Genomic DNA, 7,054 nt, shown 5'->3' on the forward strand with positions numbered 1-7,054 from the left:
AATTTCTAGGATCGATTTCACCCCTTTGACTCATCCCCTTCCTTTGTCCATTTGCTCTCGTAAGACAGGTCCAGAGTGTGCAACAGGAAACCAAGCAAAAACAATACAAGAAAAACGCATTTTAATTTTAGCCACACAGTTGCCTCTGGGATCTTTAAATACACTCCCCTCTAAGTGCTTCCATACACCAAGCTATCCAAGCGCTCTAGACAGGCTGAGTCTCAACTGCAAACTCATTCCACAACTAATCTCTCTTTGGCATTGTTACAGCAATCAAACCAAGCTGGTCAAATGCCCAGTTGGGGCAAACTGGGTCCTTATCAAAGTGCCCTCTGTTACGTGGCTTGAAGTGATGAGCTACAGTCTCCAAGTTCTTTGGGCAGGGACAAGTTTTCAGATAGGGATTAAAAACAACCTCTTTTTTCCTTATCCTCTCCCTCTGCACATTAATACACAGCGTAAGAAACCAAAAATATCTTTTGAAGTCGTGCCTGTGGGTGACACTGTGCCCTAGTATAATGTGATGGGTGACCTGTTCTCCTTGTGCCAGGCTGCATGTAGCCTTGCTGTCTGTAAAACTATCTGGGGAATTTAAGGACTACCAGGAGAAAAATGGGAAATCTAAAAGCTCAGTCACATACTCAGTTCTTCATCTTGGGTTGTTTTTTCCCTTTGGCTTTTGAAGGTGAAACACAAACCACCTCTGAATTCCAGAGGTTTTTTACTGCCATCATGTGGAGAATTTCCTAAAAAAATGAAAAAACATCTTCCCTGACTGGATATGGTTTTTCCTGCCCTTGTCAAAACTGAAAAAATCTAATTCAGTCTTACATCTATACAGGGCTAGTCCTGGAGCCACAAATACCATAAACATCTGCTAAATATTCTACCACCTTAGTATAGTTTGCTTTTGCCCTACTGAAGCAGTGTATTTGTTGGCATAGCAGACCTTGTCAAGAGTGTGACAGCCTGGGTATGCTTGCCATTTCTGATATTCCATTACAGGTTTCTTTCTCTGGTCTGCAGGAACACACAAACATTTAATATCAATGCCGTTTCTTTCCATGCAGCAACAACACAAAGAAAAACAATATTACAGCAGGGTATCACAAATCCAATTATATAAATTACCTTAGGGTCAGAAATACACATTTTTCAGGCATTACGGTTCCCATTATGCAATCCTCCATTTTATCTGACCACCATAACAATAGCACTTGAAGAATTTGATAGAAACATTAAAACTGTTCCAGAAGGTTGGAAATTTAGAGGGCTATACTAGTTTTAATAAAAGAGGGTATTTCTACCTTCCAGGAAATTCCAAGATTTCACGTTTTGACCAAAACCAATAACTATATTTCAATTCTAAAAAAGCAAAATGGAACATCACCAAATTTGATTTCTATTTTATTTCTTTTTAGTTTTGTATTGTACTGATTAACATTGTATTTACTACTGTAAAAGTCAAAATAAAATATTTAGGTAATTTTTCAGTGAACTTTTCAGCAATATTGACACATTTTCCTTAAAGGTTTTACTTTTGTTAAATCAATGCAACCTGTAAGACAATTACTGTCAGAACATTTCCAAGAAGCTGTGTTTATTTTCCCAAAGACATGCAAACAAGTGGCCCCGTTTTCAAGAGTGGTGAGGCCCCAGTAGCTCCTCCTGAATTCAGCACAACAGAAGTCAGCCTTGCATGTGGGTTAGGAATCCAGCTGGTATCTTCTGCCCATTCTGTTATCTAACTTGAAATGATAACTGGTTTTTAGTTTCTCCCTGACCAGAGGCTTGGAAACATAGTAATTATGGACCTCAGCAAGGTCAATAAATGACTCCAGAACAAAAGCATGTTCTACTTGATACCAGCATCCTCCTGTACAACAAGACCTCTTCAGAAGAGCTGCTACATTTGGTAAGTTTAGAAAGTTGGTCTGAAGATCTGTGAAGTACTATCATCAAGGCACTGCCTTCTTCTAGTCTCATAAAAATCTGTTCAGATTTGGCTACACTATACATAGGCCACTGGAAAAATGAGCACTCAGCAGCATTTTCTTGATCTGCTCCTATAAGCCCTCACAATTCCTGTAGCCTTGGACACAAACTGTTCCGTGTTTTGCTGTGATAGTCTGTGCAGCATAGATTTCCAAGTTAAAGGTAAAATGGATCCCGCTACTGTGCTCTAGCATAGGGGAACATATCTTGCCCTGCGAACCAAGAGCCAGTTCTATATTTGTCTTTTAAATGGCTCTAGTAATTCTGAACGTTTCACAATCGTATTATTAAGCAAAGCCTCAACCACTACTAAGCAAACCCACACGCAACAGATGAATTCAGACATCTAACATAACAAGCCTACAGGGAAAGCAACTGAGTCACAGTGGCATCTGAGCTTCTCGGAAAGCCTACATCCAGTCTATATCCTTGGCTCATCTATCTGTACTATGAGGCACAGTACATGGCTATATCAGTGTTACTGCAAGCATATGATCTCTCTACTGACTAGTCCATAGAAAATTTAATCCTTCTATGTGCAACTAATATGGCTAGTCTTTAATCCTGTGTAGCAGAGGTCTGTACTGAAGGTTCAAGGTTCATATTCTCTTCTGCATGAGGTACATTTGTTATCCTTGCACATAAAGTAAAGTAATGAATTCTTGCCTTTTCATTTGCTTGTAAAAATGACAGGAAATAACAGGCCAAAATCCTTATTCAAATAGTATTCTCAAATATAGTCATGTCAAATATAGTTCCCATCAATTAGGAAAATACAGATTTGAGACTACCAATGCAGCCTTAATTCTCCTACATTATGCATTTATGTTATCAGGCTATCTTTAATTACCTACTGACATCTTAGGTTTTTTCCACCAAACAAGGTGTTATTCAGTTGACCGGGTAAATGGTATTGGGAATAAATCATGTAGAGAATTAGGCTGTTGTTTGTAGTATCCCTATCTCATATTTGTTGCCCTTAGTATATAAATAAAATTGTTTTAAAGTAAGATTTAGGACTACTTATTCTAATTTTATGTAAATTAGATAAAGTCCTTTTCATCCTGAAAAAAAGTCCACAGGCAGTCCTTGATTGGACCAAGTTTGACCTTCCCTATATACTGTAATTCAAAGAGACACACGACACCCAGTGGTTATTAGAAATAACGCAGGAATGCAGAAGCCACGTAGAATGTGAAGATACTTATCACCATTCTCAGGTACACAAAATTAAGATGCAACTAGAAAAATGAAGACACTGGACAAATTACAATCCATATTAAGGGGTCAGTAGAGATGGCTTTAACAGACTCAACACTTACGACACAAAAAAACTCCCAAAGCAACCACCAACATCTGAAATACAAAACCAAATAATTTTTGATCTCCAGGAAAACATGACATCTATCCTACTTTGGAGTAAACAGTAGCTCTTTCATGACAGCAGTGTAAGTCCTTTAGATTTCTCCATCAGAAAAGAACAATATCATGATAAGATTTCCCTGACAGCATTGCACTGATTAAGTAAAGCCATCCTTCTACACCCTGTAGCTTTCCACACAGTGGAGGCTATATTGAAGACAGACAGAGAAGACGACGACTGTGCTGGGCAAGTGAGGGAGTACGAAAGGGCATGCTGCCCCCCAAAGTACTTTGGACTGCTGAAATGGTCTGATGCTGCACAGAGTAAAAGCAGTCACTGGGGCTGCTCTTTTGCATAGTTTCCCCAAATCCTCAGTTGGCCCAAGGGTCTAGGAGTTGCAAAGGGGGTATCAAACCCGCCTTTGTTCTCCTCCAACATAATACGGTACAGAAGAGTGTAAAGAGCATCAAAGGTGTTTTATTCTTGATATGCCATCTCTGCTTATCATTTGTTATTGTTAAATTATCATCATTCTGCCTCCCCTTAATTTGGAGACATTTATGGTAAAGATGAAGTTGCAGATGGATACAAGAATCTGAAAGATGCGTACTTTGAAAAGGAAACATAGCTAGATACAGTTGAAATGTAGAAGAAAAATGAGCCATTGCTAAAATACCTTAATTAGAGAAAAATCTTAACTGCTGGGTGAAATTCTATGACCTGTGATAGACTTCAGGTCAGAGCAGGTGATCACACAATATCTCTTTCATGCTTTGATATTTATTAAATAAAATATCAATTATTAACAAAACCCACATGTGGAATGTCTTTTCAAACAGATTTGGAGGTTTAATATTGTTTAATGTCCAACAACACAACTAACACAAATATAAAAGGAAACACGTTTGAGATTTAGTGCCCCTCTGCTGAAACGTGAAGCAAATACTTTATCCACACATATTAATTCTTTGGTTGAGACCAAGGAAAACTTAGAGGCATCTTTTGAACAATATTCTTCTATTAATGTATTAAAATTATAGAAATGAATAATAGAATGAACAAAGATAACTATCAAAATATCATAAAAGTTAGACTTTGGTTCAATAAAGCGAGATGTATAAAGCTATTTATTTGCAGACTAACTTAATGCAATACAGTACCTACTAAATTGTATTTTGTCTGTGATAGCGAAATAAATCAGTGAGTATATGAAGAAAAAAGATTGAGTACACGGTGTTTTCAGACAGACACCTAACCTCTCCAGTTCAGACAATGTATTATGAAACCACTTTCTTCTTCTGACCTGACTATGCTTTACTTCCAAAGTTTGCCAAATATTTCTTTCTACTGCTGTGTTAGGACAAAAGATTCTTTGTTCCATAAGCATTTATGAAGTCCATGCATCAACACCTTTATTAATTGTTCAGTTACCACACAAGACCTATTATTCAACTGCTTCATTGGATAAATACTTGCTTTTGTCCCTCTTAAGCCATGAAAGATGATTTCTGCATCTTTTCCTGGAAGAAGAGATTCGACACTTTTTTTAAATTTTAATAAAAACGTTGAAACACCTAAACTGAGTAAACATGCAGTCATACTTCACTCATATTCTTTTCACTCTTCTCCTGTTGTATGACCAGAATAAACAGGGTAGTGAACAAAAAGCTAATACTCATTTGCCAAAACGCTCACCTTTAGGATAAACAAACCACAGTACAACATATGAAAAAAGGAAAACATCCTGTTGCCGCTGACAGTAATCACTGAAAGCACACAGTAAATGAGACCTTGTATCAATGAAGAATCAAATGAAAGGAAAAGAGAGAGAAAGGAAAATGACACAAATATCATTAAAACCACAAAAAAGGCATATTTTGGAACAAGAATAATTCAGGTGATAGTGCTCAATATAAACCTAAGGTTTAAGTCAGCTGAATTCAGGAAGAATTCAGGTGATAAGATTTAATTTATTTAAAACAGAGGTTTACCTTGACTATCGAAGAAAACTTCTCCATTAACAGTATAGTATTTCAGTTCTCCTACCTGCCGCCCCTTGGATGAAGGCCTGGTATCACATAGTCCAAATCTGTTCTGAATCACCTAAACTGAACGGCAGGTTGTCTGTCCCAAATACAGATTGCTCGCTCTCTGATGAGCTGTTTTCAGTGAGCACCCACACGTACTCCATATCCTGAGAAATCTGGTCTCTGTGGAGATCAGTAAGGGTTGTTTCTGGGAATAAGGCAACCAGGACCATGCCTGAGCAAATATCACGATGCAACATCATTCTTAGCATGCTTTTCCTCAGAACCCAAACCTCCTAAACAGTAAGGGATCCAAATCCACAGTCAAGAGATCACACATCTCACAGTACTGTTTAGATGTAACTCAGAGCCAACTCTGGTATTTAAATACTCAAAAATACATCCTAGGAATATGTGTCACTAGCGTTCTTTCACAGCACTTTGGATTAGTAGGACTGGAATCCATTGTGTCACATTTTCAAAATGACAGTGTCATTTGACATAATCCTGGACATTTTTGTTTTGCATTTGACAGGTTATTTATGAGACTACACTGAGATTAAAGGTCCTTCTCTTCTCCATTCAGGAATTTATTAGATCATGTTGATCTTTTTAATCAGCATGTTTCAGGTTCTTTAACAAGACTATGATAACAATGAAAGTATTTCTTTCATCCATTTCTATTCAGGGAATTCATTGTGTCTTTGCTCAGCCCTTCCACACAGTCTTTTCAGTTTTGTCTAATGAAATGGCTTTCATGTCCAAATGCAAAATATTCTGACAGACTTCTGGGTGCTGGTAGTGTTTATGCAGTTCTCAGAACAAGAATAGCTATTCTAGTTGTATTCATTGATCTAGAGCATTCACTTCCTCCTACCTATTTGCCCTGGGTTTATATGCAGTTCATGGAAAGCAAATCCACACGTTTCTTTCACTATCTCATATTTACCAACCATGTAGAAGAGTAAGGGTATCCTTTACTCTTCTTTTGCTCATGACAGCCCCTCCTTTTGCCATGTTTTCCCTCTTTGAGACAAGTTTAAAGCTTTTGGACCTCTTTGGTGCTACTTTCCTCATTTTGTAAGTGGCTGTCAGTGTTTATGTTTTTGCTGTCATCTCTCATTCTTGGAGTGAGAGAGGCTTTGGAAAAGTCTAAACTCCTGTGGAGAGATGAACTGTACTCTTTTGCACACTGTTTGGCAAGTCCAGCAGCATCCCAAACTCCTGTCTCTGATCACCCCCGATTCCCCCAGAAGTCCAGGTGAGGCAATAAACAGCTTCAAGCCTTTGCACATTTCCCTGGCCATGTAGCACAAGGCCAACAGGAGGTACCATTTTTCAGTGAAGATGCTCCTTTCTGCCATGTCACGGTGGGATGGATCTCCAAAGGCCTTTTAAAACCAACATGCTGGTGGGCCCTTCTCCCTAACAGACCCAGTGTGTGTCCATGGCCCCTTGCACATCTACAGCTGCCTGCTCCCGCCTCACACCAACCCCCACTGCACTTGAGGGCCTGTGGTAAGGACTCCTATATTGAGCCTGCCCCTGCTGTCCCCCAGAGACCCCGGTCCTCCCGCCTCCGCCCCCTGTGAGGCCCGCAGGTCCCGGGCACCACGACACTATGCCGGGCCTCCGCCCCGCGTAGCGCGAGGACGAACAGCAACGGCGG

The sequence above is a fragment of the Aptenodytes forsteri genome, unplaced genomic scaffold, assembly GCF_000699145.1.
Source record: "Aptenodytes forsteri isolate BGI_AS27 unplaced genomic scaffold, ASM69914v1 Scaffold193, whole genome shotgun sequence".
Classification (NCBI taxonomy): domain Eukaryota; kingdom Metazoa; phylum Chordata; class Aves; order Sphenisciformes; family Spheniscidae; genus Aptenodytes; species Aptenodytes forsteri.